At 45.2% G+C, this 11208-nt stretch overlaps 1 long non-coding RNA gene across 1 annotated transcript; it reads right to left on the reverse strand.

The window, feature by feature from the left end:
* Window positions 1–3261: 3261 nt before the first annotated feature.
* Window positions 3262–7579, reverse strand: LOC138450189 (uncharacterized). Its single transcript, XR_011260181.1, has 3 exons — window positions 7401–7579; window positions 6443–6505; window positions 3262–4297 (listed from the first exon to the last, which is right to left on the reverse strand). It is a non-coding gene; the product is annotated as an uncharacterized lncRNA (long non-coding RNA).
* Window positions 7580–11208: the final 3629 nt, after the last annotated feature.

Genomic DNA, 11208 nt, shown 5'->3' on the forward strand with positions numbered 1-11208 from the left:
TAGAATAAAACTCAGCAAGTCATTCTGAGTTGGGGAGATTATTTTGTGCAATACAGTTGGAAAAAGTTACCCCTCCACCAGTGCTATTTCTGAAATTCACCCCTATTCAGAGTTTACCACTAGGGTGGGTGGCATTTCTGGAATACCTCTGGATATATTTTGGAAATACCACCTCTGCCGGATGTAACATTAAAAAGTTATCTTTTTAAGCATTTTTTCATCCATTTCCACCTTTGTCTACAGTAGTGGTTCATATCATTACGGGTCATTTTGTGTGCATATAATAGTCAATGATGGCCCTTTCAGGCATTATATGGGAATGGCCCTGAGAACGTGGGCATCAGACATGGCATCCTTTTAACTCCTTAACCTGGCCCTTTTTAATAACTTTAACTGTTTTGAAGGAACGCGCTTGCACTTCTATGAAAACTCAAATGCATATAAAAGGTCACTCTTAAGCCCTCTCCATCACCAGATCCCAGCCTGACATCCCTTGCAGTTTCCTCTGTTTCCATGTATTAAAATATGCAGCTAACGTGCCAAGGAAGTGCAACTTGGCAGCACAATAAAAGCCTAGTCCACTAGGCGTCTTCCGCTGTGTTATCCAAGAGCAAATCCCATAGCTAGAATCACCATCAACACAAGGACCACAACGCCTTGTTGTGTCTGGCAGAGGTTGAATAGCAAATATAGGTGATCTACCATCCACATGTGAGCCGGGGCTATAGAAGGGGATGAGTGACAAGGAATTATTGGTTAAGAAATCTGTGCAAGGGAAGGGGGTGCATCAAGGTAAGGGAAGGGAATTCAGTCCAGGGTAAAGGGATGGTGCAAGAGGGGAACAGAGGTTTGAAAGTTAATTGTGAGAAAGTGTAGGGTGAAGGGGTATTGTGGATGTGGTGCAAAGGAAGGACACCAGAGGGTAAATGAGACAAAGGCATACATCAAGATAGGTAGGTAATAGATTAAGTGACTGTTGCTCAGATCTCTGCCTGACCTGCAAGCCAATGCAACCGCATGTGGAACTGGCTCAACTCCTTTCTTGGTCTAACAAAGTGAAGCATACTTGTTTTATGGACATAGGTTCAATTAAGACTCCTCTTATATTTTGTCAAGTTGCTTTATCATGCTACCTGGTGCACTGAAAGCCAGATGTATTGAAATGTGTTCTTGTTTACCCCTTTTAAAACTTTACAGACACGATTTTGCTGGTTTTAATATTGAAGATGAAATAGGAGAAGATGAAGTGTCCCATTCCCTCTAAATTGGAAACTGGGAACCAGGAGCCACTGCTAAAATCCCTGCCTTCCCCACTGAACACGCTAAAGGATACTTTTGATGACTGTGATTAATGTTCCTTAACTACCTGTAGGGAGCGTCTCAGCCCTATGGGTTCATAATCTACAGTATTACTCCATAAATAATGATAAATATTAACCATTTATATAATCTCTACTTGCGAGGTGGCAAGATGCCAAGTGAGAGACTGTAGACAAAGTGCCAGGTATGGGTTTTGTGTTGTGGGTAGGCAGGAAGCCAGGTATGAGTCTTTTTACTGTGCTGGCTCCTGTGTGGCTCTTACAGTGACGCCAGACTCCCCGTTTGGCTCGACCTATGAACTCTCTTGCTTCCCCACCTCTTCACATTGGTCTAGCACTAAAGATGGGATGGGATGGATTGTAGTAGATGTAGCTTCCTTTCAAATTGCAAACTGGGACACGAGGAAACCTGGGTTCTAGTCCCAACTTTCCAATGTCACCAAATTGTATTATACTGGTCAAATCATTATACTATGTCTGATATGTAGCGGAAGTTCTCTGGGCTCCCAAGTTTCTTAAGAAAACACAAACATAACTAAAACATATGTTGCATGAAAGAAAAGTAATGTCAATAATGCTGACTATGCATACTTGAGAATGTGGGTGGTGAAAAGGTTGGTATTGAGGTTATTAGTTCTGGAAATTGAGGCTGCTGCATTGTGGGCTTTGGCCAGAAAAATGTACTTGCCCCCCAGGCCAAAAGTTGCCAAACCTCTCCTGTACTCACCCCTTCTCCCACCTAACATACTCCCCTCTAAGATCCTACCTCCATACAATTCACACACAAACCACCCCACAGACGTCCTCTACAGGCCTAGCCCTTAGCACATCAACACTAACCGAGCCACGGCTTAGCTGACCTCTTTAGCCCTGATGCACTCTCCCATATCTGCCAAACCCAAGACCGCATATAGACACGAAGGAAACAGGTAATTCCGGGCTACACCCATCAACACCACAGGTTTTGCATCTGCCTTTTCCACTGTTCGACTAATGAACTAGACCCCCATCTTTTTCTTAGAGGGCCATGCGCAGTGAGGTCGCCAGTAGTGGCAGATGGGGGCTATACCAGAGCACTAACATTACATAAGATGGAAACATAAGACAGAAACATTAACATGTTACATAAGACGGCATTAACATAAGACGGAAACACAAATGGCTCTCTACCCAGGAAAAAATTAACCTCAAATCTGCCTCCCTCATCCACAAATGTTTAAATAACAAAGCCCCTCGTTACCTAACAGAACGTTTTACCAGAAAAATCTCCAGTAGACCAACAAGAACAGTCAGTCCCAACTGCCTTCTAGTGCCTAGATTTAAACTGACCACTATTGGAGGGTCCAGCTTCCCAGTCAGGGCAGCTCAATTGTGGAATTCCCTACCTCACGCTCTCAGATCTGACCAAACGTTCGTAAAATTTAGAAAGGACACAATAAAATGGCTCATTGAGAATGCCATGTAACCCGCACTTTCCCCACGCACCCACCACATGTACTGTACCTGATAAAGAGTTGCTATCTTGTAAACGTCAGCTATATGATGACCTGCTGTCTGCGTACCATTTTGTATATGTACTTTATTGCCTTACCTTCACCCGTGGAGCTAAGAGAATCGCTTTTACCATGCTCCGTACAGTTATAACCTTTGTAACCATTTTGTATATGTACTGTACTGCCTTACCTTCACCCTGTGGAGCTAAGAACATTTGTTTTTTCCATGCTCTGTATATTGTAACTTCTGTAACCAAGTTGTAAGCCCTCTTGTCAAATGCGCCCTGCTACCTCAGGGTCCGGTGCGCACAATAAATAAATAAAGAAACAAACAAACAAACATTACAGCACAGTTTGGCATTCAGGACTACATGCACCGTTGATCACTAATGGGGGCTGTGTACCCTTAAATCAGAAGCAATAACTCATTTAAATTCACTTACAGCATGTGATGTAAAACAAAGATATCTTTATTGAGTACAAAAAATATTAACGAGAAAGTAGAGCAGGACATTGGACAGTTGACCTGGAGCAACAAACATATGTACAGCAGTCACATGTTCAGCAGTCTACATTTTTTCATTTTTCAGGTCTCAGGGCAGGGAGGAATTTGAGTAACCACATCTGAAACAGTCCCATTCAAGCAGTGGATAGAAGATCAATTACTGCAGCAGCCTAGCAACTGCACATGGCTTCTAAGCATGACAGTGATGTGGTGGCCCTAGATTTACAAGCGGTCTAGCCAATCACGACGGGTGTAGTTCTAAGCAAATATGGTGTTTACGACAGCTTTTCTATGTCGTTGGGTCACAACTGATTTTAAAGCTTTTGCACCTTTAAAAATGGTAGTCTTGCTTCGCAGGGAGCTGCCATCTTGGAGACTGTGCCACAGTAGACCAGGCAGTGATCAGCACAAGGCCTTCTGCATAATACAGCATTGCCATCACATGGGCGCCGTGGAAGTTATGTGACATCTGACACACGCTGCAAACATTTAAAATTACAAGGTGCTATTTTAAGGAAGCCCTTTGTTATGCAGCCTGCCCCTTGCTTATCTGAATGACCTAGAGTGACCTTATCAAGATGGTGGCTTTCAGTACAACCTGCAGGATTTTCACACACACACACACACACACACACACACACGCACACACACACGCACACGCACACGCACACACACACACACACACACACACACGCGCGCGCGCATAGTACAGGGATCTATTTACAGCAGCTGTCACCTATGTACATTTTTCTCATGGACAATACATTTAAGGACAAATAAATAACATTAATAATACTGTGGTAGTGCTAATGTTATGAGTTCTGGATAAGAAGAGGCCTTGCGGTGTTCCTCCATTGTGGTTGTACAGTCTTTTTTTGTTACGTGCGGCAGCACCACCCACAGCCTTTGTTGCGGCAGCATTTGCAGCAGTAGGAGCAGAGGGATAGGACTGAATGTCTCTTGCTTCGCAGCAGCGGCATCTAGACGTGGAAGGAAATAAGAGGTAGATGAGTGTATGATCCTTTAGCTCCATGCTTATTACATCGCCCTAGCATTGCCCCCCAAACACCATTGCTCTAAATGTAGTAATGTTGCCCAATGTCTTTTGCTTCATAGCAGCGACATCTAGTCTAGACATGAAAGGCAATAGTAGATAGCTGGGTGCATGACCATTTAGCTGGACACATATTAGATTGCCCTTGCATTGCCCACCAAACACCATTGCTCTAAATGTAGTAATAATGAGATTAATGTTTCTTGCTTCGTAGCAGCCGTATCTAGACATGGAAGGCAATAGGAGGTAGCTGAGTGCATGACCATTTAGCCGGACGCTTAATACATTGCCCTTGCATTACCCAAAAAACACCATTGCTCTTAATGTACTGATGATCTAGCCAGGACTTCTAGAACTTTATTTCAGAAATCTCTCCGACCATGTGTGTTAAATGTTCAAATTGTTTCCCATGCCTTGGTTAAATCAGCTGTAAGAAGATATATTGGATACACTTCAGAATTGTAAGGCAAGTGATATTAATAAGTTTGTTATGTATATCAATTGTATGTTTTCTTTTTCTTTTAGTATGGTTTCAAAGGAAACCTTTTTCCAACTAAATAAATGTAATTGAATACTGATGAAATGACCAGCAATCCATGCTGACAACTCTTCCTCAAAACACAGTAACATTGTTATTATGTGGGTGAACACCAATCTTTTTAGAATACCCTGCACATTCCCTGAAATGGCTGACCACAACTCTTCCTGAACACTTTGCCATGTTCTCCCAGCATCTGGGAGAACATTCCCTGAAATGGCTGACCACAACTCTTTCTGAACTCCATTCCCTGAAATGGCTGACCACAACTCTTTCTGAACTCCATTTCATGAAATGGCTGACCACAACTCTTCTTGAACTCTCTGCTATGTTCTCCCGGCTTCGGGGAGCACGTTCCCTGTAATGGCTGACCACAATTCCTTCTAAACTCTGTGCCATGGGCCCCCACCATCGGAGGAGCTCATTCCCTGAAATGGCTGACCAGAACTCTTTCTGAACTCAATTCCATGAAATGGCATACCACAACTCTTCCTAAATTTTATGCCATGTTCCATGGCAACGGGGGAGGTGTAGCTGAATGGATAATTTGTAAACAGTGGAACACATGTTGTGCTTATTGTCTTCAAATTGCATTCTGTCTTAACGCCTCAATTCCCATTTTTGTTAACACTCGTTATAACAAGGGAAACCAAAATAACCAATAGCAGGCAGGTGTGTTGCATGTGATGGGTATCTTGGCTAAGACCTAGTCTTTGAAACTTTGAAACTTTAACATACCTTGTGGTGTAAAATATTGAATGAATCTAGTTTAGCTCTCCTACAAACAGGATTGCTCATATTGATTGTACATTTTGAATACTGTGGGATTTCAACCTGAGTGGAGCGAGCGAGTCGTAGACCACTTGCTCAGGAGGCAGAAACTAGTTGGTACTATTGTGCAGAGATTAGCCTGGCATTTCGAGTTGGACTGGCCTGTGGGTGGAGGGATAAGATTGACATGTAATTAAGCCATGTCCCTGTCTGAAGTGCAATGCCATTGAGAGCCTTTTCACATGACAAGCTCTTTCAGCGTTCATCCGTTCATTCTCAACAGAGAATTTATAGTTTTTATAAAAAATATACCTACCCTGGACTTGTACTGTTATACAATGTCAAATTGCAGCCGACTACAAAGGTTTTGCTAGATTGATTGTTCACTGTATACAGGTCTTTCAGGTCTTTTTATTTACAACCTGCAGGAGTCCGCCATTTTGGGACAGTTGTTATTGACTCAGCCCAGGCGTCAACAGACGTTTGAGCCCGTCAGCCCTATTCATCCCATGGGAAAGGTAAAATGCATGAGTGAAAGGCTCATTCCAGCGGACAGGATGCCGGGACAGCTTGCCCTTCCCTCTGCATTTAATCAGTTACACCCACAGGAAAATATACCCCGGTCTTGGAAACCAACAACTGGGTGAAGGCTCACAAAATGTCTTCCCTCAACTCATTGAGCTGCTGGCTGGCTGCCTGGTATCAACATGTCACCCCCATCAGTAAGTGGTATGCCAGCATTAACCAATACACACAGCTTACCAGTAAACTCGGTTCTGCCATCGCAGGGTCAGAGGCACTCGCCAGGGGCTCCACGCTGTCCACCTGCAGAGTGAATGAACATGGAAAGCTTAGCTGACTTCAAAGCCTGGGCACCAAAGTGAACAGCCTGGCACTGTCGAGTCTGCACTGAAGTCAGGCAAGTGGCCTGAGAACATGTGACCCTTTAGGTGTGCACTAGGGCAGGACTTCGGTCATTCGTGGGTTAAAGGGAGTGAGTAAATCCCCACTGAGGTGTATACGGTGAACAATGAGTCTATGACTGTGATATTAGAGTAGTTCATAGGGGAATGCTATAGGCGAAACCAATGGTGTGCAGTGAAGAGGTAATGTAAGGAATGACCATGAGCGCCCACACTCTGCCATCCGCAGCTAAGGGAGTGACGCCAGGTCCATCTAAGGACAGAGAGAGTCGTGTGAGGGTCACATACCCCTGAAGAAAGCAGAGCGATGGGAGCTTGTCAGGATCTTGGGAACAGCAGGAGGTAGAAGAGAGCAAGGGAAGAAAATGGAAGCAAGACTTTGGAATCAAAAACCAGTGTCAAGAGACGGCCAGGAAGAGTAAGTGAATTAATGGAAAGACGGGCCTACCCTGCGGCCATGCCACACCCCTACACAGAGAAAACCCCCCATAGAACATATGCCCAATGATGGACATTGCAGGCACTCCGTGTTATGCATTACAGTGGGGGTTGGCCGATAAACGTAAAAGAGAACAGAGTGGCTATCATCTATATATTCTTGCAGGCACAATGCAACACAATGTTTCTGAAAACCTAAGCATCTGGAAAGAAGAGATGCAGAGGATGAAGGGCAGGGAAAAGGAAGAGAGCTATAGAGCAACACAGAAAAACGTGGAATGAAACTGAACAAAACAATAACAACAACTTAGTCGGGGGCACTTGACAGCATGAAAGCAGAATTGCTAGTGGAAAGTCACCTGGCTGGTGGATGCGCTGTGGGTCCCATGGAAGAACGTGGAGAGCACTGTGCAGATCAGGCAGGCAGCCAGCAGCTTCATGTTGCTTCTGTCCTTTTCTCCTTGTCTCCTTTCTCTTTCTTGCCTTTTGGCTTTTGTTCTTTGCCTCTTGGTTCCAGCTGCAGCAGACTCTAGTGATCTCTGGGCACTGGAGGAGTTTCTGAACTACTCACCTGAAACCCCAGCGTATTTATAGAGGTCCTCTCCAATGCCAGGCGGTGGCAGTCCCCTTCCAGTAAACAGGAGCTGCAAAGTTCACCTCTCCCTTATCTCTGGTTCACGCAATGTCCTGGAAATGCTGCAGGAACAGGGGGCACGGTTTGGGAAATTTCCTCTCTAGGGTTGAACAGTTTTTACGGTAAATTCAATTGGGTGATTCGTGCCAACAAAAATACGCACTGTCAAAGCCAAAAGTTTTCTCTTTTCTGTGGGCACGGGATCCAATTTTTCCAGGCACTGCCATAATGGTACTGGTCATAAGCTAAGAACAACTGGCAAATAGTTCCTATACAAGAGTGCAAAATGCCAATGCGTGTTTAAACAGGAATTCAGTGCATGGAATAAATGCAATGACTCACTTACTGCTTATAAATCAAATGGCTAAAGGCACACTAGGTTAAGCTAGTTTTATTACTTCGGGTGATGGTTGCTATAACTGGTTTACAAAGGCAATTAAGCCATTACCATTCAGAAGGATAATCAGAAAGCACAGAGCTAGACTCAGAGACGTCCAAGGGGGCAGGGGAATTTTCTGTGGGGAGGGGTGGTAAGTGGGTGCTAATGGCCATAGGGGCTAGCAGCCTGGGTGTCCCTCCTCACATGCCATCTCCCACTGATGTTCACTTCCCATGACAATAGTTTTGGCTTGTAGACAGCTCTTTCAGCGCCACCTAATATCCAAAAATAAAACATGAATCTGGTCCTAAGTGAAGTAGTTGTTTTAAAGAAAACAACTACAAAAAAGATTGATTTAGAAAGACTGCTCCGAGACTGCACAGAGCGATCGTTCTAAAACGAACTGTCATGCCCCTGCCGCACATAAGTGTGCACAGGGGCTGACAGGCACGCACGGACCCGGAAGCTGCGTCGAGGGAGAGGAGGTAAGTTTCTGTGTGTGTGTTTGTGATTTCAATTGAATTGATATTTTATTTATATCGCGCCCATACACAAGTGTTTCAGAGCGCGACAAGGCAAGGGAGGGGAACAGGGGAGAACAAAACAACGATCTTACTAGGCCCAGTGACAATAAGAACGTGCAAGTGCTTGGGGGAGGGGAGGGGAAAGTGCCAGGAGGGGGGAAGAGATGGTAAGTGCGGAGCAAGAGGAGAACATAACAATTAATAATACATAAAATAAATAATAAAAAGCGACAAAAGTGGTGGTGCCGCCAGAAAGTTGCAAGTGCTGAGTTTAAGACAGTAGACGGGGTAGGTCAGATAAGTGCACAAGGAGAAAAAAAAGGGGGGGCTGTATGGGTACAGATACAGACCTCAGTGCAAGCGGTGGCCCAGAGGCTGTGCAGGAGGGTGGCAGGGTGAGCAGGAACCTGGGCCCGAAGGACAGAGGGTGGCCAGGTGCACGGTGCCATGAGAGTACAGATCAGCAGAGGAGAGGGGGGGCGAAGGCAGAAGCAAAGAGGAAGGTCTTGAGGTGCTTCCGGAACTGGATATGGTTCTCCTCAAGTTTTAGAGTGGCTGGGAGGCTGTTCCAGAGGGAGGCCCCAGCCAAAGACAAATCTACCCCAAGTTTGTTTCTTTGAAAAACGACTGAACCTGAGGGAGTTAGAGGTAGAGTAGCGAAGAGCTTGAGAGGTGAGGTATTTGCAGAGGGATAGCTGAAGGTATTTTGGACCCAGGCCCCAGAAAGCCTTGTGGACAATGCAGAGGGTTTTGAATTTAATCCTTGCATCCACTGGGAACCAATGTAGAGATTTCAGAGCTGGAGAGATACGATCTCAGGGCTTGAGGCCAAGGACAAGTCTGTCAGTCCTGTTCTAGATTAGTTGCAGCGGGCAGAGAGTAGAGGCAGGTAGGTTAAGAAAGAGGCTGTTACAATAGTCCAACCTAGAGAGAACCAGATAAGTTAGGTGTTTGTGTAGGATTGGGCATAGGGGAGTCTTGGGTGGGGAGGGGAATGGCGGGGGCTGAGGGAGGGATGCTCGGGGATTCCATCCCTCGCTTTCGGGGGGTGTTGGGATTCATGGGGGGCATGGAAATGTGGTTTCTCGGTTTTGTGAAAGTCACCAAAAATCTGTGGAAAAAAAGAAGTCCTTTAGTTAGGCTACCTATACAAAATTGAAATATCACATAGAACCAATAATCCTGATCAATTTGTGTTAGGGAGAATTCTCTAGAATGGCTGATTTCCCTTACCTACTGAGTCCCTTACCTACTGCGGTTATCTTAAATAGCCCTGGTATTGTTTTAGGCTATCTTAGTAGCCTCGAACGTAAACCCACTCGTCCATATAGATTTTTATATGGTTCCGGCTGGGTTTATTCGCCATTTATTTTTGTAAAAGTCTTTCTCGTGTTCTTCTCTGTGCGCCAAACTGTGGGTGATTCCTTTGTTCGCCGACCTTTGGCGAGCTTCTGCACAGAGGCCCTCCTTAGGCACCTGAATGTCTGAGGGGGACAGGATGTGAGGGAGGGGTTTGAGACTCCCTGCACAGGGTCTCGTTGGAGACCCATGTCGCACTCTAGCATGATTGGCTGAGGTAACTGTCCCGGTGGGACAGCCACCCTGCTGTGCAATTGACAGACAGGCTGTGTGAATGGGGGAAAACTGCATAAAAAGCAGGTCTCTTGGGCTTGGAAGTCAGAGTTGCCACTGGAACAAGAGAACCGAAGAGAAGCTTGAAGAAGAAGACCCTTACCACGACTGAACCTCCCTGTGAAGCCCTGCTGCAGGTCCGAATCTCCAAACCTCGTCGACAGGGAAGATCTGCAAGGAATCTTCTCCCCTTCAGCTGGTTGGACCAACCAGTTCACCAAACTGCAAGCCAGGCCTCCCTCCTCTGGTCGAATTTGCTGTACAGAGCTACAGTGAACAGGATAGCCAGGAGGAACAGACCCTGCTTGGGTTTTAAGGAGTGCACCTTTTTTTTCGTCATTTTGCTCTGCTGCTGGTTTCTTCCCTGAGCAGTGCAGGACCCTCCAGTCTTCCTCCTTCGTGTCAGTCCGACAGTCGCTTCAGGACAGTGAGCCTGCAGGATCTGCCAGGAACGGCTGCCTCAGCTACAGACTTCTTCTGCTTTTAAGGTACTGTGCTAACCCAGTTGTTCGTTTTGTACAGCCGCGGTGAAGGTGTGTGAAATCTTTTGCCAATCCAAGGGCTTGTCCTTCTTCATTCTTTAAAGTAACTTTTTTGCATGACCAACTTCGTTTTGAACTCTTGGCTAAGACTTAACCGCGAACTACCCTGAACTGTGTGATCCTCTGCAAAGACTTTGTTCCATTGACTTTGGGCCAAGTCCCTTGAATTTGATTTCCTCACTCTAGTTCCTCTTTCTAGATTGCTCTGCTTTATTAACTTGTTGTTGCTGCTCAATTTCTGCCTAACCTTTGTCTTTCCTTCCCTTTTAAATTGCTGGAGTGCCATTTTGATCACACTTCATTTTGAGCCTAACTTGTCCAGAATCTATTGGGTGCGGTGTAGTGTATGAGAATCGTGATTTTTCAACTGCTTTACTTAGTGAATTGTTTTATAAATGATGTGTAAATAAATGTATATTCTTTTACTCAGAAACCTTGAGTCAGTGTTTGTTGGAA

Source organism: Ambystoma mexicanum, chromosome 1p (assembly GCF_040938575.1).
Source record: "Ambystoma mexicanum isolate Mex_15411 chromosome 1p, UKY_AmexF1_1, whole genome shotgun sequence".
In the NCBI taxonomy this organism is placed as follows: domain Eukaryota; kingdom Metazoa; phylum Chordata; class Amphibia; order Caudata; family Ambystomatidae; genus Ambystoma; species Ambystoma mexicanum.